Here is a 22,087-nt window from a genome sequence, read left to right on the forward strand (position 1 = left end):
GGGCAGAGCTCCTGCAGCCCCAGCCCCATCCTGCCACAAGAGCCCTCGAGCAGGGGGGGGCTGAGCCCCAGCTCCCTTTTCCCTCGGGAGAGCGAGACCCTCTCTTCAGGGGAAAATGGAAATGTAATCAGATCGGCTTGTGTGGAGCAAATAGAAAATCAGTTTTAATAAAGGCAGGAGAAATGCAAAGCAGCCGCTTGTGACGGAAATGGTGCTAAATAGGCGCGTCCTTAAGGAGAACTGCTCCGGGGATGTTTATCGGGAGAGGCACGGCCTGGGCTCCCTCCTGCTCCTCTGCTGATCCCGGGGGCAGCAGGAGCAATGCCCTGATGGGACTGGCACTGGGGCAGGAGCAGCTCCCTGTGGGACTGGCACTGGGGCAGGAGCAGCTCCCTGTGGGACTGGCACTGGGGCAGGAGCAGCTCCCTGTGGGACTGGCACTGGGGCAGGAGCAGCTCTGTGCTGGGACTGGCACTGGGGCAGCAGCAGCTCTGTGCTGGGACTGGCATTGGGGCAGGAGCAGCTCCCTGTGGGACTGGCACTGGGGCAGCAGCAGCTCCCTGCTCAGACTGGCATTGGGGCAGCAGCAGCTCTGTGCTGGGACTGGCATTGGGGCAGCAGCAGTTCCTCTCTGGCAGTGGCATTTGGGAGCAGCATCCTCCCTGGAGGGGTAGGGGGTACCCCCATCCCAGCCCCCTCCCAGGGCAGCCCCAGAGGGGGGATCACTCCCCCAGCACCACGGGGCTCAATTATTGCTCAGAGGAGCCACTTTGCCTTTATTGCCTCCATTTATTACCCGGGGGCCAGCGCCTGTTTTCTGAGGCAGCTATCTGGTTACATCGTGGCCGATAAGCAATGCTGGTCTGTCTTTATAAGACAGCCAAAATTTATCACTTTCCACTTATTTATTTATTTGGTGGGGCTCTGGTGGTGGCCTGTATTTTTCTTCCAGTGACGTTTTGCAAAAGGCTTTATTTTCCCCTTCAGCCCCAGGGGGAAAAAGCAAACCCAGCCCGAAAGAGGAGACAGCTCTGTAATGAACCCCAGAGGAAGGGAGTGCAGGAGATAAGAGTGTGCTGGGCCCCACGGGGCAGCCGCGGCTGGCTGCATTTGCCAAATGAGCTCTGGGGTCCTGCCCAGGTGGCTGAGGGGGCAGACATGGGGGTGGGATGGGTTTCCCAGTCTGATCCCCCATTCCCAGTGGGTGTGGGATGGGTTTCCCAGTCTGATCCCATTCCCAGTGAGTATTGGATGGGTTTCCCCAATTTGATAACCTTCCCAATGGGTGTGGGATGGGTTTCCCAGTCTGACTCCATTCCCAGTGCGTGTGGGATGGGTTTCCCACTCTGATCCCATTCCCAGTGAGTATTGGATGGGTTTTGCAGCCACCATGCCCAGCTCCTGCTGGAGACCCATGGATTAAACACCTCAGCCCTTCTCTGTTCCTCACTCTGTGCTTTCCCCACTGGGAAGCTGCTCCAGAGATAAATGGCAGCGCTTCCCCTTTCCCAGCAGTCTTTCCAGAAGGAAAGCGTTGGGAGTTTGGGGGGCAGGAGGAGTGGGAAGGCACACAAAGCCGAGGCAGGATCAGTAATTGGCCAGCCGTAATTTCATAATTCATCTCTGTGAAACACAATGAAATTAAAAGAGTTTAGATTCCGAAGTGTAATGATCATCAATTAAATTCTGCCGGGGCTGAGCTTCCCTCTCATTTGAATTTTATTTTATTATTATGACTTGTGTGTGATTGCGAGAGGATGAAAACAAAAGCTGCTGCTGGAGGTGGTGGTGGTGGGGAATTAGAGGCAGCAATTACTGCTGGGTGACAGAGGGACCGAGGGACAGGCGGCGGCTCCTCGGCCCAGGCAGGGGCATCCATCATCCTGAGCCTAATCAGTTAATGCTGATAAACTGCCAGCAATAACTGACAATTGAGCTGGGGGCTCTGGGCTCGGAGTTCATTCATTCTGAAACTAACCCATTAAACCCGGGAAGGCACAAAAACAGAGCCCCGGCCCCTGCCTGCTGCCCTAATGAAGGCTGCTGTTGATTCCTTTAAGCGTGGGTGATGATGTGTTTAGTGGCTATTGATGCCGGGGCTTTAGCCCGGCTTGGAAAAGCCGCTTTGAAGAAAGGAGTTTGTGTTTATCCCTGGCAGCTCCTGCCCTGGGTGCGATTATCCCTGGCTGGTTCCCTGGCGCACTTTTCCCTTGGTTGGGGGGTTTTACCCACACACCCTGCAGGGTTCCACCATTCCAGGCGCTGGGATGCCTTGCCCAGCTCCCGATGCCTTGCCCAGCTCCCGATGCCTTGCCCAGCTCCCGATGCCCTGCCCAGCTCCCGATGCCTTGCCCAGCTCCCGATGCCCTGCCCAGCTCCCCATGCCCTGCCCAGCTCCCGATGCCTTGCCCAGCTCCCGATGCCCTGCCCAGCTCCCGATGCCTTGCCCAGCTCCCGATGCCCTGCCCAGCTCCCGATGCCCTGCCCAGCTCCCGATGCCTTGCCCAGCTCCCGATGCCCTGCCCAGCTCCCGATGCCTTGCCCAGCTCCCGATGCCCTGCCCAGCTCCCCATGCCCTGCCCAGCTCCCGATGCCTTGCCCAGCTCCCGATGCCTTGCCCAGCTCCCGATGCCCTGCCCAGCTCCCCATGCCCTGCCCAGCTCCCGATGCCTTGCCCAGCTCCCCATGCCCTGCCCAGCTCCCGATGCCTTGCCCAGCTCCCGATGCCCTGCCCAGCTCCCGATGCCCTGCCCAGCTCCCCATGCCCTGCCCAGCTCCCCATGCCTTGCCCAGCTCCCGATGCCCTGCCCAGCTCCCGATGCCTTGCCCAGCTCCCGATGTCTCATCCCCCTCAGCCTGATGCCTGCATTCCTCTGCCTCCCGCTCCCAGGCACTGCTTTTTTTCCACCTTTGTTGTTGGACTGAAGAGCCCTCTATTATCAATTTTTTTTTTTGTTCTCTGTGTAGGTATTTAAGACTTTGATCAAGTCACCTCATCACCTTCCCTTTGTTAATCTGCAGAGACTGAACTCCTTGAGACTTTTGCAACGAGGCAGGAATTGTGCCTCTGTGTCCCTCGGCTCCTTTGAAACTCCCAGCCAGAGAGTCGAAGGTTGGGCACCTGAAAACGAGAGGGTACCTGGAGAACTTGCCCCATCGGGGCTCTGTGCTTCTCTGCTGCTTTGGCTTTGACACTGTGTGAGGGACTGTCGGGAAGTTTCTGATCGCGTTTTTCCTTTTTTCTCCCTCCTGGATAATAACTCCTCCTCAGAAGCAGATTTCCCAGGGAAACGCTGCCTGTCTCTTCTCCGAGTGTGCTCTCTGCCCTGAGCCAGTGTCCCGTGCTGGGATCTGTGGGGTCTGTGCCCAGAGGAGCTGGGGAATCCCACCCACCCTCACCCCGCTCTTCTCCTGCCCTTCCCTCTCGGTGCCACAGGAGCCCCTGGTGTGTTTGGAGAGGTGGGAGAGCAGCCCCTGGGAGCTGTTTTCCTGGCAAATCTGCCGTGCTTGGCTCTGCGCATCAGCCCAGGAGGAGCGGCTTTCATGTGGACCCCGCAGCCCCCTCTGCGCGGCGCTTTGGGGCTGGGGTCTCCTGGGAGCCCACTGAAGCTGATCATCAAAGCCGCTCAGTCCTTGCAGGAAGCGGGATTGCAGAGAGACTAAACGGTTCTGAGGGGATGTTTCACCTCAAAGAGGTCTGTGTGCCCGGCTGCCTCCGCATTGCAAACCCTGGCAGCGCCCTGGGCCCAGCCCGGTCTCCAAAGGAGCAGAGTGCAGCGTGTTTGATGGGTCCCAGGCTGGGATTGCCTGGGCTGTGCCTCTGAGCTGCACGGCAGGGTGGTGGCTGTGCCAGCCCTTGTGCCAGCTCTGTCCCAGCCTTGTGCCAGCCCTGTGCCAGCCCTGTGCCAGCCCTGGCCATGGCTCTGCCCCTCATCCCTCAGACCCCCTGGCTGTGACGCTGCCCCTCCTTGGGTGCTGCTTGGTGCTGGGCTCACCCTCCCTCACACCATGGCGCCTTCCTCCCTCCCTCAGCCTCCTCTGCCAGCTGCCCTGGTGTAATGAGTTGTCAGGACGGTGAGGATGGACGGGGCGCACGGGGTCCTGATGAGATGATACAGCAACAATTCCATTTCATCTCGAATTTGACATTAAACTTTAATAGTCTCAAGGACAAGAAGCCAAGAGATATCAGATGTAATGAGATAAAGCAAAGTTTCTCTGACAGCAAATTTGATCACAAATGGGCTCTGAGATTGCTTCTTTGATATAAATGAAACATAATTCATCTTTCAGTGCCTTGAATGGGCTTTGAGGCCATGTGTAATAACAGTGTCGCCATGGCTGGCTGTGACAAGTGCCAGCGTGGCACGGGCAGGAAGGGCCCTGAGACGCTGCTGCTGCTCCCGCCTGGCCCTGCTGGGGCGTGGGAGTGGCAGGAGCTGGTGAGGAACAGGCAGGGACAGCAGTGCTGCTCTGCTCCCCAGCATGCCAGAGGGGCTTCCAGCACATTCCTGTCTGTAAGAACCCACCAGCTGAGCTCCTGCGCTGCATGCAGGGGTTTCCAGCCGCCTATTCTGGCTCTGGGCTCACCTGGCCAAGCGCAAGGCAGGGCTCAGCCTTGTTGCAGACATCCTTTTATGAAAATCCTTTCCTTAGGAGTTTTCCTCCTGAGAAGCTGGAGGCCTCAGGAACAAAATGCAAACAATGGTTATCTGCTGCTGTGGAATGCAACAGGTGCATCTGGGATTGGGGTCATGTGGTTGTTTCTAATTAATGGCCAGTTGCAGTGAGCTGGCCACAAACCTTTATTATTCATTCCTTTCTATTCCTAGCTTAGCCAGCCTTCTCGTGAAACTTTTTCTTCTGTTCTTTTAGTACAGTTTTAATATAATATATATCATAAAATAATAAATCAAGCCTTCTGAAACATGGAGTCAGATCCTCGTCTCTTCCCCAATCTGCAAACCCCTGTGAACACTGTCACACAGCCTGGCATTTCCTGGTGCCCCTTGGCACGACATTCCTGGTGGTCCTTGTCCCCAGGGAGGATGAGGAGAGCAGGGCAGGATGAGGAAGCCTTTCTGCTGCAGTTCCAGACGTGTCAAATATCTGTGGAGAACCGAACAGACCCTTTTTGCGTGATAAAGAAGCCTGAAAATCGAGGATGGCAGCTGCTTTATTTCCTGTTTTTTTTTTTTTTTTTTTTTTTCTAATTTTTATTATCATTAAATTGCTTCCAGTGACCTGTAATACTTTTGTACAGTGGCAATTACAGCTCTGGGAGGATTAAACTGTGCTCACACACACACACAGAGCCCGCTGGCTTCATTTAGAGGGCAGAGCCAGGGCTCCCTGCAGCGAAGGAGCAGCATCCCATGGAATCACCCCTCTCTTTACTGTCAGTGGCCTCCAGCAGGGCTGTGCTGAGGAGAATTCTCCCCTCGCTGCTCCTCCCGTGGCCAGGAGCTCGGAGCAGTGGGATCCAGCCTGGCTGTGCAGTCAGAGCTCCCTCATTGCCCCCGTGCTGCTGGAGCTGGAGCACAGGGGTTGAGCACAGCACTGATGGGCCCTTCCTGCCTCCAGCTCCTGGTGAATATGAAAACTCCAATTGATTCCCTCTAATAAATGAAGCAGTTGGATGTCTCATTTGTAACTTGACATCCACGCCGGCGCTTCAGCTGCTGCTGCTCGCCCCTGCCTGGGAGATGCTCTTGTTATTGAGATGGTTTTGTGCAGAGCTATTGCAGCGTGCAGGCACCAGCCTGTCCTGATGGGCTGGGGAGGGGCTGCTGGCAGGGCCAGGGTGGGCAGGGTGGGACAGGGCTCGGGGGGGCTCTGGATAGCAGAGATCAGGGCAGGCTGGGGTGGGACAGGGCTCTGTGGGGCTCTGGGTGTCTGTTCTGTGCCCACACATCATGGACAGGGCTCTGTGGGGCTGTGGGTGGCTGTTCTCTGCCCAGAGATCATGGACAGGGCTCTGTGGGGCTCTGGGTGTCTGTTCTCTGCCCAGAGATCAGGGACAGGGCTGTGGGTGTCTGTTCTGTGCCCACACATCATGGGCAGGGCTCTGTGGGGCTGTGGGTGTCTGTTCTCTGCCCAGAGATCAGGGACAGGGGCTGTTCTCTGCCCAGACACCAGGGACAGGGCTGTGGGTGGCTGTTCTGTGCCCACACATCATGGACAGGGCTCCAGGGGCTGTGGGTGGACGTGGCTGTGCCCATTGCCCTCCATCCCCTCCCCTGGCTGCTGCCCTTCCTGCACAGGCTGGAAACAATCAGGATAAATCAGAAACCCTCCCCTGGCCTCAGCAAGGTGCTGGGAACTCGGCGCAGGAGTTTATCCATCCTAAATAACAATGCACCGGAGCTGCCAGCTCCCCGCTGGCCCCATTTGCATGATGCTAAAAATCAATGACCCGGGTGACTCTGTGCTGGGGAGAGGAGCCCAGAGGACTCAGAGCTGGGCTGTGCAGGGGCTCGGGATGCTGGCACTGAGGGGGCTGGCCCGGGCTGGCCGTGCCCTGCCTCTCACCCCAGTCTGACAAACAGGGCTGGATGCTGCCAAGGCAGAGCTGGGACTGATTAAATCTTTGTTTAAGGGCTCCAGAGCTCCATTGCCTACATCAGGAGGGAGTTAATCACACAGGGAGGGTGGGAGGTGGTGGCTGGGGGCATTGCCGTGCAGGGAGCAGCACAGACAGTGTAGCACACAGGAGCCAGCCCTCAGCACCACCGTCTGCTTGTGCCACTGCCAGCACATCTGGGGGCAGCTGGACACCTCCAGCGTGGTGCCACCTCCTCTCTGGCCCCGCTTTTCCTTCCTTTCCCCCTTGGAATCTCTGGGAAATGGGGCTTTTCCCAGGAATTCCTTGGTCAGTGCAGCTGCTGCCTCTCCAGGCCCTCCATTCATTTTTTGGGATTTTGTTTTGGGCTGCCTGGAATTGGTTTCCACTTCCCTGTCAGGAGAGAGAGGCTCCATGGCAGCCCCTGCTGCTGCCACTGGGCTGTGCCAGGCATAGATTGGATTCCTGCCTGCTCCATGGACGATCCCTGGTGATATCAATTAGATTTGTCAGAGGGACCCAGGGGAACGTTTCTGCTGTTATTTATTTATTGGTGCTGGGGCCACTGCTGGCTCCCAGAGCGAGACACATAATGTCTCTCACCTTTCTTCACTCACACTCCCTCTCCTGCTTTTTATGCTCCTAATAAAGCCCAGCAAAGGTTATTTCCAGAGGGGAGAGGCTGCTGTGGGTTCCCTGCCGTGCTGGATGGAGCCTCTGCTCACAGAACCAGGCTGGTTCTCACCCTCCCTGAGCACAGCACGGCTGAGCCGTGTCCCCTTTGTCCCCCTGCACAATTCCCAGAGCCTCCCAATTCCCTCTGCCAGCTCAGAGTGCCCGGCACAGCCCTGGCACGGGGCAGAGCCACAGGCACCCTCAGCCCTGGCAGCCCCGAGTGCCAGCAGCTCCTGCTGCAGGTGCCAGCCAGAGGAACCAGAGCACGTTTAATGAGATACCTGGTGCAAATAATTCGAGATTCATGAGAAAGTAGTGCAAATAATTAAAATGTGTCAGGGCTGGAGGCAGAGAGATGGGGGGCATGAAAGGAGCCTTGGTGACTCCTGGGTACATCCACTGAGCAGGTGCTGTATTGTGGGGCCGGGTGCAGGGACAGGGAAATGTCACCTCATGGTGTCACATTCTGTGTGGCACCTGGGGCAGCCTGTCCAGGTCCCTTCTCCACTGCAGGGAGTGGGGGATTACCAGAGTGAGCATTGGTTTAGGAGGAAAAGGTGTAGCCAGCCTGAAATTCGGTGTTTATCTCTGACATCCCAGGGAGGGATGCTGGTCCCCAGCACCCTGGTGCCCAGGGTGCTGCCTGCACACCCACATCCCCAGGAATTCCCAAAAGGCGCGGTTCCCTGCTCTAGAGGACGCTGCTGGGTTGGCTCTGCAGTGCTGGATGTCTCTGGGCTCCTGTCCTGCAGCCGGTGCTCTGCAGGGCCCGTTAATCTGGCCGGGGTGAAATACTGCTGCCTCCTGTCATCATCCATCTCCTGCTCCCCCCGAGGTCAAGTGGGGCCCTCCCGTCCATCCCAATGAGCAGGGCAGCCCATAAAACACGGTTTATGAGCGCTGCCTAACGAATCCCTCCCCTGAGGCGTGTGCTGGGAACAGCTCCTCTCCATCCCCCAGCGATTTCCTTGGGGCTCCAGGGGTTCATTCCAAATCTGCGGGGTTTCTTAGGGGGATCGCTGTGTGCTTTATTGTCCCCAAGCTTTTGCTGGGGTCCCTCGTGCTCCCGTGTCACCCCCAGCAGGTTTGGGGGGTCCTGCCCCTGCCAGGATGTGAATAAATCACTGCACCCATCTGGAGCTGCCCGGTGGCGATGGCCCGGTTTGCTCCAGCCCCATCCTCGGAGCGAGCCCCGTTTGGATGTTAATGCCTCCGGGATGAAAGCTGCCCCATGAAATGTTAGATTTGCAGATGGCTTTGGTAAATAGACCTTGGGAAAGGCGGGACTCATCGCAGATACAGCAAATAGCAGCACTCTGTGATTAGGTGTGAGATTCACTCTCGCAAAATGCGAGTCTCCAGGGGCTCTTTTCTGGTGAGAGATCCTTTAAGTACATAAATTTATGGCAGCCTTTATTTCCCCAAACAAAAGGAGATCCCAGGCTGCTGTGGGCGGCTGAATGGGCAATTAGGCAGTGAGGAGCTGGAGTGGATGGCAGCCCTGGCTGGGTGAGGTGGTGCCACTCACACCCCACCCCAGCACTGGGGGCAGTGGGACAGGGGCTCACAAGGCTTGGGGGAATGTGGTGTTGTGGGAAATGCCTCTGAGACCGGGATTAACGCATCCATGCTCACCCTGCTGCTGCAGGGAATGCAGGAATTGCGGGCAGGCAGGAGCATGGAGCCTTCTGCTCCTGGGGAAGCACTTGAGCATCATCATGGGTGGGTGGGGAAGCGGAGGCGGGGAGCAGAGATGCAGCCTGGCAGGGAGAGAGAGAGAGAGAGAGAGAGAGAGAGATCCTTCCCTCCTGCCTGTCCTGGGAGCAGAGATGCAGCTTGGCAGGGAGAGAGAGAGAGAGAGAGAGAGAGATCCTTCCCTCCTGCCTGTCCTGGGAGCAGAGATGCAGCTTGGCAGGGAGAGAGAGAGAGAGAGAGAGAGAGATCCTTCCCTCCTGCCTGTCCTGGGAGCAGAGATGCAGCTTAGCAGAGAGAGAGAGAGAGAGATCCTTCCCTCCTGCTCTGGGAGCAGAGATGCAGCCTGGCAGGGAGAGAGCTCCTTCTCTCCTGCCCTAAAAGCAGAGATGCAGCCTGGCAGGGAGAGAGCTCCTTCTCTCCTGCCCTAAAAGCAGAGATGCAGCTTGGCGGACAGCTCCTTCCCTCCTGCCGGCCCTGGCAGCAGCTCCCGTCTCAGTTGCAGCCGAGGATGGATTATTCCCGCCTGGCACTCGGGTTTCCTTTATTTTCCCGATGAAAAAGCGAGCCTGGATTTGAAACACCTTTCAAAATGCAGATAGCGGGGCAGCCCGCGGTGACCCCTGTGCACGATACAGAGCAGGGCTTTAATGGGAGCCTTGCATCCATTCTTATCTGCAGCGCTGGGAAACGCCGCCAGGAAAGCGCACAAAGGCAGTGCTGGAGCTGGAGCCCGCATTTAGCACATATTAAATCATTTGTCTTTTGCTCCCCTGCTGAGCAGGAGCACAGGGGCTGCTGCAGCCCCAGATCTGGGGAGAAAGGCAGCAGAGGCAGGCAGGGTGTGAGGGGAGAGGGCTGAGCTGCACGCAGAGCACGGCACAGGGCTTTCCTTGGGCTGCTTCGCTCTCTGGCAGAATCCTCACAGCCTGGAGGGGTTTGTGCTCTGCACTGCTCTCCAGGGTCCTTTCCTGGCACCTGGCTGTGTGTGTGACACCTGCAGGGCCTGCCCGAGAGGAGGGTGTAGCCAGGTGAGGGACAGTGCCTCTCCCAGGTAATGAGCAGGAGCACAAGAGGAAAGGGCCTCAGGAGAGGTTTAGATGGATATTGGGATCTATTTCTACACTGAAATTGTGGTCCAGCCCTGGAGGGATTTAAAAGTGATGTAGATGTGGCACCTGGGGACATGGTTTAGTGGTGGGGAAGGGGATGGAGCCAGGGGGGTGCCAGCTCCTGGCTGAGTCACCATGCCAGGCTCAGCATCAGCATCGCAGCCCCTCCACTGCCATCCTCACGGGCACAGCCGGGGCTTGGCCTGACAGCATTCTTGGGAAAGTACCGTAAATAATGCATGAAGTTCCCGTGCAGTTCAGGGCTCCGCGCTGGTTTACCAGCAGCTGCGGTGTGTTCCGTCTGACAAACACGGCCGGTGGATATCGTGGATACCGCACGCCAGGCTCGCGGGGAGGTGTCTCGGGGCACACAGCTGGGCTGGTGTGTTCTGGTCTGACAAACACGGCCGGTGTATATTGTGGATATTGGTGCGTTCCCGTCTGACAAACACAGTGTATATTGTGGATACCGCACGCCGGTGCCAGGCTCACGGGGAGGTGTGGTGTATATTGTGGATATCGCACGCACGCCAGGCTCACGGGGAAGTGTGGTGTATATTGTGGATACCGCACGCCGGTGCCAGGCTCGCAGGAAGGTGTCTCAGGTCGCACAGCTGGGCTGTTTGCCGTGTGTGAGGATGAGGGGACACACAGCTGGGCTAACTGAGGATGAGGGGTCGCACAGCTGGGCTAACTGAGGACGAGGGGTCACACAGCTGGGCTGTTTGCCGTGTGTGAGGATGAGGGGTCGCACAGCTGGGCTGTTTGCCGTGTGTGAGGATGAGGGGACACACATCTGGGCTAACGGAGGATGAAGGGTCGCACAGCTGGGCTGTGTGCCGTGTGTGAGGATGAGGAGTCGCACAGCTGGGCTAACTGAGGATGAGGGGTCGCACAGCTGGGCTGTTTGCCGTGCATCAGGATGAGGGGACACACAGCTGGGCTAACTGAGGATGAGGGGTCGCACAGCTGGGCTGTTTGCCGTGTGTGAGGATGAGGGGTCGCACAGCTGGGCTAACTGAGGATGAGGGGTCGCACAGCTGGGCTGTTTGCCGTGTGTGAGGATGAGGGGTCGCACAGCTGGGCTAACTGAGGATGAGGGGTCGCACAGCTGGGCTGTTTGCCGTGTGTGAGGATGAGGGGACACACAGCTGGGCTAACTGAGGATGAGGGGTCGCACAGCTGGGCTGTGTGCCGTGCATCAGGATGAGGGGTCGCACAGCTGGGCTGTTTGCCGTGCATCAGGATGAGCCTGCGGGAGCATCCCCGTGTAAACAGTGCCGGGAAGCTCCGCTCGGAGCCGCCCCGCCGCTAGTGAGGGAGTCTAATCGCTACATCTAATTACCGAGACGGGGAAATCGATACGGAAGATTTCCAAGTGGCTTAAAATATCCTGAATTCCCTCCCTTGCAGGCGGCACCGGCTGGCTGCGGCTGAGCGCTGCAGCGCGGGGGTGATGAGGCTGCGGGGCTTGACCGGTGAGGCAGAGGAGGGTTTGGGATGAAGGAGCCTTGGCTGCCTCTGGGCCACGGGCAGCGCTGGCAGAGAGGGCTGGAGAGCACCTGGACTCTGGTTTGGGGGCAAAGCTTTCAGTCTGGGGCTCAGCTCCTGGGATGGGGATGTCCTGGCTGGAGGAGACACAGGGAGCAGAGGGCACCCATCCAGGCTGGATGGGGATGGGGACAGGGAGGAGGAAGCCGTGCCGGGTTTGTTTTTGTCTCAGGCTTTTCAGAACACAGGAACAAACATTTCCTACATCCCACGGTAAATACTCGGGGCTCAGATTTAATCTCCCATTTATTCACATGCTGATGAGGCCCCGAGCATCCCTTTCCAGGAGCTGTTGTTCGAGCTTCCCCAACCCCTTTCTCAGCCAGAAGAGCTTGTAGAGGCTACGAGTGGCCTTGGCTGCCTTCCTGCCCGAGCAGCAGGGGGGTCAGTGCCCCCATCCCATCGTTACCAATGCAGGGTCCCCCACCCGCTCTTCTCTCGCCCCTGCGCTGCGGGGGAAGAGAGCCAGCCCTTAATGAGATGAGCCGGGGCTCTTCCCTCGGTCGGCTGCTAATTGAGGTGTGCGAGCTGCTCTCCCGTTAGGCAATCACCGGCAGTTTGTCTAAATCCATCGCGGAGGATCAAAGGGCCGGGCTCTCCAGCCTGCCATGCCCGGGCTGCTGACAGTGCCTGCTGCCACTTCCCTGAGTGACTGCTTGACACAAGAAATCTGTGGGAGAAGGAGGCAGGTCTGATCTGCTGTCATCTTCCCCAAATGCTCCTGATGCATTTTCTTTCCTCATTACACACGAGATGTCAAGTCCTCACCTGCGAGAGTGCAACTCGACATCTCCCCTGCACGTCCTCCTCCCCCTCTGGCTGACAGGGTCCCTGAGGGGATGGGGGAGCTGCCCCCACCTTCCCAATGCTGCTCCCTCAGCCTGGCACCCTCCTGTCCTGTGCTGTGCCCCTCTGCCCCATGGAGCACACCTCCAGCCTGTCTTGGGGTCCCTGCAGCCAGGAGCTGGGCTGTTGGCAGCCCCGTCCTGCCCTTTTTTGGGATGTGCCTCTTTGGTGCCACCAGCCTGTTTTGGGGTCCCTGCAGCCAGGAGCGGGGCTGTTGGCTGCCCCATCCTCCCCTTTTTCGGGATGAGCCTCTTTGATGCCCACAGGTGCAGGGAAGGTGCCCTGGGTGCAGCTTCAGGAGCACTTGTGGCACTGCCGGGGCTCAGGGAAGGGCAGCAGAGCCAGCTCACCTCCAGCCTGCCTCTGCGAAGGAGAAGGAGCAATTAGCAGTCTGATAGCAAGATTAATAGCAGATGCTCATAATTAACTCACTGTGCATGTAAGCAGCTATTGTCTCCATTTTGCCCTGCGTGGATTGATATTCAGGAGTGAATCATTACGGAGACAGAAGCGATTTTGCCTGCGGAGTGCAGCCACCAGAATGGAAATTGCAATTAGAGATGGCTGTGTCCCTGCCAGAAGCTTGAGGAGCAGGCTCTGGGTGGGCCAGGCCCCCTGCCTGCCCCGGGGGGCTGCCCTGGCCCCCCAGCAGTGCCCAGGGCTGGGGGCTCCCCTGCTCCCAGCTCACCCCAAAGGCTGGTGGCTGCAGAGCTGGCCCAGCCCAGCCGAGCAGAGAGATGAAAAATGGCTGGAGGAGCTGGAGAGTGGCCAGAAACTGCTGAGACTTGCAAAGGGAAGCAGAACAAAGCGAGGTCAAATGCTGTGGTGCTCTCCAAGCCAGAAAAGCCTTTTTTTCCCCCTAGAAATGCCATCCAGGCTGGCCCCTCACATGCTGGTGTGTCAGGTGGCAGCAGCAATGGGGACTTTGCAATGTGTGACGCCCCAAGAAGGGCTTTGTGTGTTTGTTAAAGGGTGCAGGAGCAGCTTCCCTCTGCCTGGTGTGGTTTTGGGGGCAGGAACACTGTGGGGTACCTGGTGTGTCCCTGCCTGACCCCTGTGCAGTGCCCCAGCCCCACTGGGGCACATCCATCCCATCAGGGCTCTCCAGCACATCTCTCAGGGCTCTAGAGAGATCTGGAGCCTGGCCAGAGCTGTGGTGTGAGCCCTGAGTCCTGAGGAGCCCTGGTGTGAGCCCTGAGCCCTCTGGAGTTTGATATGAGGCTGTGGCTCATCCTCCCTTTTTTAGGATCAGCCTGTGCTGCGTGCTGGTGCCTGCTGAGCTGCAGGACTCTCTGGCCGGGCTCCTTTTGCCATCCCAGTAATTGCCTGTGTCAATTCAGTTCCCTGGAACAGCTTCTCTGAGGAGAGCCCTCCCTGGGGAGAGCTGCTGCTGCTGCAGTCTATCTTTGTGTGGTTTCTCTCTCCCTGCCACCATCACCTCGCAGAAGTGGGACTGAGGCAGGAAAGGTTTATTTGTGTAAGCCTGTAAAGAATTTTCACTCTGCTGCCACGACAGGCAGCAGCTCTGTGCCTTGGCCAGCAGGGATAGGGGTGCTGCACGGGGGGATTAGATGGGGGATCTTGGGGGGCACTGTTACAGCACTGACACCAAAATAACCACGGGTGGGCTTTTGGAGAAACGCTGTGCTCCCCTAGAAACCCATGGCTGTGTCTGAGCAGCTGAGTTCTGCTGGAGGTGGGATGGGTGCCAGAGGGATGGGTGCCAGGAGCAGCACTGCCCGTGGGGAGGGAGGGCAGGGATCCCTGGCCCTGCTGTGGGGCTCTGGTGGATCCTGTGACTCGGGTGTGGATCGTGTGGCACTGTGTGTGCTCCTCACACTTCAGGTTTGATATGAAACAGCAAACTGGTAGGGAACCTTCATGGCATTTGTGGCACAGGGAGTGGCAGGGGTGGCATCCATGGCACAGGGAGTTTTTCAGGGATGGCATCCATGGCACAGACAGTGTTTCAGGGGTGGCACAGGGAGTGTTTCAGGGGTGCCATCCATGGCACAGGGAGTGTTTCAGAGATGGCATCCATGGCACAGGGGGTGTTTCAGGGATGGCATCCATGGCACAGACAGTGTTTCAGGGGTGGCACAGGGAGTGGCAGGGGTGCCATCCATGGCACAGGGAGTGTTTCAGGGATGGCATCTATGGCACAGGGATGGCTGTCACACCCACCTGCCCAAGAGACACCTCTCCAGCCCCATCCTGGCCGGGTTCCCTGGCTGGGAACTCTGCAGATCCGTGCCTGGATGCTCTGGGTGGGCTCAGCCCGGGCAGGCCATGGGCAGGGGAGCAGCAGCAGCCCCACAGCTGCTCCTTTCCTGGGCTCTGGGGTGCCAGGCTGGGCTGCCAGGCTGGCAGGGAAGGAGCTGGCTCTGCCCAGCCTCCAGCTCCTTGCTCCTGCCTCTCCTCCCTGGCTGGCGCTGCCATATGGTAATGCATATTTAACTGGTATTTACATTCAACAGTGTCTCTCTGCAGCTCTGTTTTCCTTCCCAAACGCTCTCATTCCTGCCGGCTCCCAGCTGGGGAGGCCGGGGGAGGCGGGTGCCCTTGGCAGGGGTGAGAGGGGCTGGGCTGGGGCTGCCTGCAGGCTCCTGCTCTGTGTCTGCTTTGCTGGGGCAGATTTCCTGTCTGGAAACCAAAGAGCAGAGATGCCAGCCCTGGGCTGGGAGCCCAAAGTGTGCTCTGGAGGGAGAGGAAACCTGCAGGGAGCTGCTTTTTGGGTACAACACCTGGTGTTTCCAGGAAAGGTGCGGGAGCAGGTTCTGTTTGGGGCTGCACCCTGGATGTGCTGGGTGTCCCGGCCCAGCCTGGCTTCCCCCAGGCTCCCACCCACCCCAGGGCCAGGGTGAGCATCCTGCCATGCCAGGAGAGAGCCTGGCACAGCCACTGGCACCGGCAGGGCTGGACATTCCTGGTGCCTCTCTCCGGCACTTTTACCAAAGGCTGAGAAATGTGAAAACCAATTAAGACCAGAGGGGAACTGTTAAGGCAGAGAAACAAATAGCTCCTGTTGCAATTGACTTTGCTCCTTAATCCTGGTGCTCGGGAGCTATCGTTATTCCAAACATACCGGCATAATAATTAAACATAATTACTTGTAGGTTCTGGGCCGGTGACTATCTATACTGAACGCTCCTAATGAAATTTCTATTAAGCACACATTGACTGGTTAATAAATAATAACAGGGCCTCAGTGTCTGGTCAGGGAAGGGCCCTGGTGTGTCCAGGGAGGAGAGGGCTGGGAGCAGAGGGCTGTGAAGCAGCATTCCCTGTTCCATCCTGCTGTGGAGCAGCATTCCCTGTTCCATCCTGTGTTCTCCAGCAGGTGCAGGAGCCCTGAACACCCTGCAGGGCCTGGCTGCCCCATCCTCACCAGCCGTGGGGGTCCCCACCAGCTCCTGGCCCTTAAAATGCAGCCTGGGGTGACCTGTGAAAGGCCCTTCAGGGATTTTGGTCTCTCTGCATTGATGTAAAAGCAAACGTTGGGTAATGAGGACGTTGTTGGAGCTCCAGAGAGAGAGAAATCACCTGTTCGGCTCAGAACATTTTCCTTGAGAATTAATCCTAATTTAGGATCCAATTATAAACATAGAGGGTAATATAATGGCCTGAAACATTAGTCAAGGCAAATTCTATAATTGATGAGTGCTAATGTGAAACAGTTGGAAAATGAGGACGCATTTTGTTTCCTCCCCCTCCTCTGAGAAATCCTCGGCTTTGGGAGCCGGAGCACTTCAAGAGAACAAAGACCCTTTGAAAGCTCCTTTTTTTCCCCCTTTCAATGCTTATCTGAAAGGACATCTCTCTCCCCTTAGTTGCTGTAATCATAAAAGCACAGGTGACAAACTGCTTCGTACCAGGCATCATCAATTCCGAGCTGGGGATTTTATAAACACGTTTGTGTCTGTGTGTGTGTACACACACGGCAAAGGCAGCACGGCTCGGTGCCAGCAGATGATTCCTATCAGCCCCCCGGGGGGAAGGCAGCCAACAAACTTTTAAAGGAACAACTTTAATCTCGGTGCTCCCTGGGCAGGGGCAGGGGGCCTGGGATGCACTGGGTCCCTCCCTGCCCCGTGGTGATGGCCAGGGATGCTTGGCACACATTCCAGAGGTGAGGTTTGCCGCTCTTGTGAATATTCTCATCCGCGTTGTCCTTTACTACTGTGAGAAAGGAAGATAAATGTAATGTCAGGGCTCAGAGGTGCCCCACACAGCGTCCCTGGGCAGCCACGGGATGTAGTTCTGAGTTTCATCAGCCTTATCCCGATTTCCCCCCTGCCCAGCTCTCTCCAGCACAGCTCAGAGCTTGCTTGGCTCAGGGGCTTTGCTGTGACCCACAAGCACAGGTAAATCAGGGCTGCAAACCCCTCATGGACACTGCCCTCAGCACTGGGGTGAAACACCTCTGACAGACACTGCTGATGGAATGGGATGATGGATCTGCAGTCCACGTGTTCAGGGGAAAGGAAAGAGTGCACCCACCCTCAGGGCTCTGAACCCCTTCCCTCCCCACAGCTCTGAACGAGCAGCAGCTCCTCAAAGGCCAGACCCAGCTGGGATCCTGCCACTGCTGCTGGAGCTGGGACCGTTCCTGTCAGTGCCAGCATCTCCTGGTTCAGGGCAGCATCCCCCGGGCCTGGGCAGCCACTGGACCTGCTGGTTCCCAAGGTGACCATCTCCTTCCCAGGGTGACAGTCTCCTTCCCAGGGTGACAGTCTCCTTCCCAAGGTGACAATCTCCTTCCCAAGGGGACAATCTCCTTCCCAAGGTAACAATCTCCTTCCCAAGGTAACAATCTCCATCCCAAGGGTGACAATCTCCTTCCCAGGGTGACAATCTCCTTCCCAAGGTAACAATCTCCTTCCCAAGGTGACAGTCTCCTTCCCAGGGTGACAGTCTCCTTCCCAGGGTGACAATCAATCTCCCTCTGCAGCCCCTGAGCTCCCAGGTGGTTCCTTGTCCCTGAGCAGCCCCTCGGGCCCACCAGCGTTTCCCTGGCTGTGCCAGGATGGCTCTGCTGCCCATGCTCTGCTCCTCGCTGTGATCCACAAAGTGTGTGGGGCAGATAAGGCTGGCTGGGGCTGTCACAGGCTCACAGCAATAAATAATAAATAACAAATACCAGGCTCTGGAAACAGCCTGCTCAGCCCTGTGGAGAAGCTTCCTGCCTTTTTCCCACTGATGTTTTCCTCCTCAGGCTCAGCCCCGCCTGAGCACAGGTGAAAGTGGACTGGAATGGATTCCCTTGGTGGGCTGGGGGCTCTGGAAATGGGTGGGGGGTCTCAGATGGATGGGAAAGGCACAGGTTGGATCAAGCTGAGCACCCCAAAGCCTCAGCAGCAGTGGGTGGGGAAGCTGGAGCTGGTCAGGGGTGCAGGGCAGAGCTCTGCCCCTCACTCCAGCACTCTCAGCCACCTTCCCTCAGCTTTCATCTCCAACCTTTTGTCAATGACAAAAAGCAAAGGGAAAGGGAGAAGAGAAAAATCCGAGGAGGTTGAAAGTCGTCCTTTGAGGACAATTTTATTGTTGCTTTGCCGTCTGAGTGGCTGAATGCACTCACAATCAGTGCCAGGCAAACACCTGAGCTGTGTGAGCTCACGTAGCTTTGATCCAAGCACAAGTGGAACAGCACACCTGTCCAGCTGCGCGTGCCCTTCTCCCAGGGCTGCCTGCACACCCTGGGATGTTTGGCATTGCTATTTCTGCTCTGTCTGCTGCACTTGCACTGCAGGTGGGTGCCTGGGGGCTGCTCAGCCCCCCATCCTGGTGGGGGACAGGGATCTGTGCCACATTCCTGTGCCACATTCCCCTGGTCTCTCCCACAGTGCTGCCTCCCAGGATTGGTAACGATGCATCCCAGCTGGAGCACAGGGCTGTGAGCACACGCAGTCCAGCAGCTTCTGGATTTCTTGGTTCAAGGACAGGTCCTGGTGTTCTCTTACTTCTCTCTGTGTCCATCTGTCAGGATTTTGGTAACTCAGTCCCTCCCAGGGTGCTCTCAGCCCGTCCCCCCTGGGCTGGAGGGCACAGTGCATCTGATGGAACTGTGGGGGAAGCTGAGCTGAGCACTGAGAATCAAACTCCAAATCCCCCTTCCTGCTCCTCAGATCACTTTGTTTGTGTCCCCTCGGGCACACGGGGCATGCTGGTGCAGGGATGCTGGTGCAGGATGCTGGTGCAGGATGCTGGTGCAGGGATGCTGGTGCAGGGTGCTGGTGCAGGGTGCTGGTGCAGGATGCTGGTGCAGGGTGCTGGTGCAGGGTGCTGGTGCAGGGATGCTGGTGCAGGGATGCTGGTGCAGGATGCTGGTGCAGGGATGCTGGGGCAGGATGCTGGTGCAGGATGCTGGTGCAGGGATGCTGGTGCAGGATGCTGGTGCAGGATGCTGGTGCAGGGATGCTGGGGCACGGATGCTGGTGCAGGATGCTGGTGCAGGATGCTGGTGCAGGGTGCTGGTGCAGGATGCTGGTGCAGGATGCTGGTGCAGGGATGCTGGTGCAGGATGCTGGTGCAGGGTGCTGGTGCAGGGATGCTGGTGCAGGATGCTGGTGCAGGGTGCTGGTGCAGGGATGCTGGGGCACGGATGCTGGTGCAGGGTGCTGGTACAGGGATGCTGGTGCAGGATGCTGGTGCAGGGTGCTGGTGCAGGGATGCTGGTGCAGGATGCTGGTGCAGGATGCTGGTGCAGGGATGCTGGTGCAGGATGCTGGTGCAGGGTGCTGGTGCAGGATGCTGGTGCAGGATGCTGGTGCAGGGATGCTGGGGCACGGATGCTGGTGCAGGGTGCTGGTGCAGGGATGCTGGGGCACGGATGCTGGTGCAGGGTGCTGGTGCAGGGATGCTGGTGCAGGGATGCTGGTGCAGGGATGCTGGTGCAGGGTGCTGGTGCAGGGATGCTGGTGCAGGGATGCTGGTGCAGGATGCTGGTGCAGGATGCTGATGCAGGATGCTGGTGCAGGGATGCTGGTGCAGGGATGCTGGTGCAGGGTGCTGGTACAGGGTGCTGGTGCAGGGTGCTGGCAGTTGCAGGGAACTCCTGCAGCTCATGGTGATTGCTGTGGTGCCAACACTTCCCCTTCCCCCCGTGTGACATCCCTTTGTGAGCCGCCTTCAAAGGCGCCTCTCCCCCTCCCCTCCTTCAGGATTTTCTATGAAACTTTAATTACAGAGCGGTGTTTCAGGGATGGTTACACCTGCTGAACAGACAGCAGTCACGGGAGGGACGGGAGCACACGGGAGACGTCAGGGTGACAGAAGTTTAACTTTGCCGCGGTGATCCCGGTGTGTCAGCTCCCCCGTTTGGGAGGGACATCAGGCCGTGGCCTCTGATAAATGTTTAAATGGGGCTCTCAGGCAAGCCAGATGTGGAGGAAGGAAGTGATTTATCCCCCTGCAGCAGTGTCCTGGCACAGCTGCCGATAACCCTGCAGATGACAAACGCCCCTTCCATGGAGCATGGCTCTGCTCTGTGCTGGGGACAGGGGAGGGACAAACCAGGGCTGGCCTTCAGTTCCTGCCCCCAGAGCACCATCCTGTGCTGTCAGGGGATGGTTTTGGGGTGCTCTCACGTGCTGGTTCCCCTGTCCCTGTTTTCCCTGCACCACCAGACCTAATTCTCCCTAATGCCTTGGGTCACCCCGGGTCTCTTCTGAAAGACATTCCCCCTCATTTTGCTCTTGGGGTCCCTGTTCAGATGCAGGGGTGCCCATCTGGCACCGGGGGTACCTCAGGGGCTCTCAGCACCCTCAGGGACAGCAGCAAGGCAAAGGCACAGCCCACTGAAGCCAGGATGGGCTATCCCAGGGCACCATTGCAGCCTGGTGTGCTGCAATAGAATCTCATTTTCAGTCCAATTTCATACCAGCAGGCAGTTTCCATCTCTCAGAACTGTAAACAGCCACGGGGGGACATTTCTTGTCCCCCTGAAAAGCCCAGCCTTGGTGCCCACCCTTGGCTTGCCCCATTGCCCTGGGGTGGAGGCTGGGGCATTTTTCCTGCCTTTGGGAGGTGTTTATAAACAGGAAGATTTTGCACACCAGGAGATGGAGGGACGAGGCAGGCAGTGACTGCCCAAGGAGGTTTGGGGCTGTTTGTGCCCCTCCCGTGGCACAGTGAGCCCTGGCATGGCTGGCACCAGGCTGGGTGCACAAAGTGACATCTGAGGACAATGTGGCAACTTATTGCAGAGCAGAGGAGAATAAATCTGCAGCGCAGGGTGGAGGCACAGTGCTGTAAAGCAAAGAACCAATATAACAGTCTACATAACACCATTAGTCTGCAGCCAGGCAGTTGATATAGAAGGAGAGATGGCGTGAGCCAACAGGTCCCCGCTTTATTTTTTTGCCCGTGTTTAATACAGCGTTCTGGAGCTGCTCTCTATGCTCAGCGTGTTTTATTGTTTTGCTCACCCTGAAAGAGGCACTGCTGGGGCTTTGATAAATGGCTGGAGGTGCTGGGCTGGCTGTCGCTGCAGTTTTTGTGTGTGTTCCGACCCACAGCGCTGGTCCCTGGGCACCCCCTTTTCTCCTGGTCTCCTCCTTCTGCTCCTCTGTCCAGGGCTCATCCTGAGCTCTGTGGGCACCCAGGATGGCATCTGGAGCCTGCCCAGAACTCTGAGTTAATTCGGTTACTGATTTTGTAGATGAGAGGGGGCTGGGGGACTGAGGGGAACGCAAGTGGCAGAAACATCCACTGGGACAGGGAGCCCTGATTGCCCTCCCTTGGTGCTGCAGCCCAGGGCTGGGTCTGTCTGGGTGCCCTTGGCCTGGTGTTCCCGTTAGTTCCTCGCCCCTCTGAAGTGCCCAATGGGGGCTGCTGGATCCAAAGGGCAGTGAGGGACCCTGGGGTGTCCCTGAGCTCTCCCCTGCTCCTGCCCACCTTGGGGTGGGGCTCTGACCCCCAGGAGGCTCCAGGCTGGGCTCAGTGTGACCACAGCACGGGGTCACAGAAGCGCTGAACAAACCCCGCGAGAAGGAGCTGGGGAAAGGCGCTCCCGACTGAGAAAGCAATTTTGGAAGACAAATGTAATCCGAGGATCTGAATATCCACAAGTGAAACAGGGGGGAAGATAAAAGGAGCAAGGAGTCAGGGAATGCAGGCACTTCAAAGGGGAAGGGAGCTGGCTCGTGGATTGAGCGGCCGTGCCGGCGGAGCAGGAAGCCAGCGCGGCACTGAGCCGGCCCTGCGCGGGAAAGGGAATCTGAAAAGCAAAATTTCAGACGCCTGTTTTCCCCTGGGTGAAATTACACAGAGAAATATTCTGGCAAAATACGAGAGGGACCGAGATGAAAGCAGAGCCCAGAATATACATTGCAAATGGCATCTGGCCGGGAGGGACAGCGGGGCTGCATCTCCAGAGCTGCATCTGCAGAGCTGGGGGCCCTGGGGGCATCACCTGTGCTCAGGTGCTGGGGGAGAGCTGATAACTGCCCAGCTGCTCCTGGGTATTGATTAGAGACGGACAAACCCCACAAAAATGGGCTGGGAGGGGCTCACGTGAATCTGGGGTGTGGGAGGATTTGCTGTCTTGAGATGGATGTGCCATGGCAGTGCCAGGGAAGGGAACCCTCCTGGCTGGGCCATGACAGCGACACAGAACTGGAACTGAACCCTCCTGGCTGGGCCATGACAG

The sequence above is a fragment of the Ammospiza nelsoni genome, chromosome 24, assembly GCF_027579445.1.
Source record: "Ammospiza nelsoni isolate bAmmNel1 chromosome 24, bAmmNel1.pri, whole genome shotgun sequence".
Lineage (NCBI taxonomy): Eukaryota > Metazoa > Chordata > Aves > Passeriformes > Passerellidae > Ammospiza > Ammospiza nelsoni.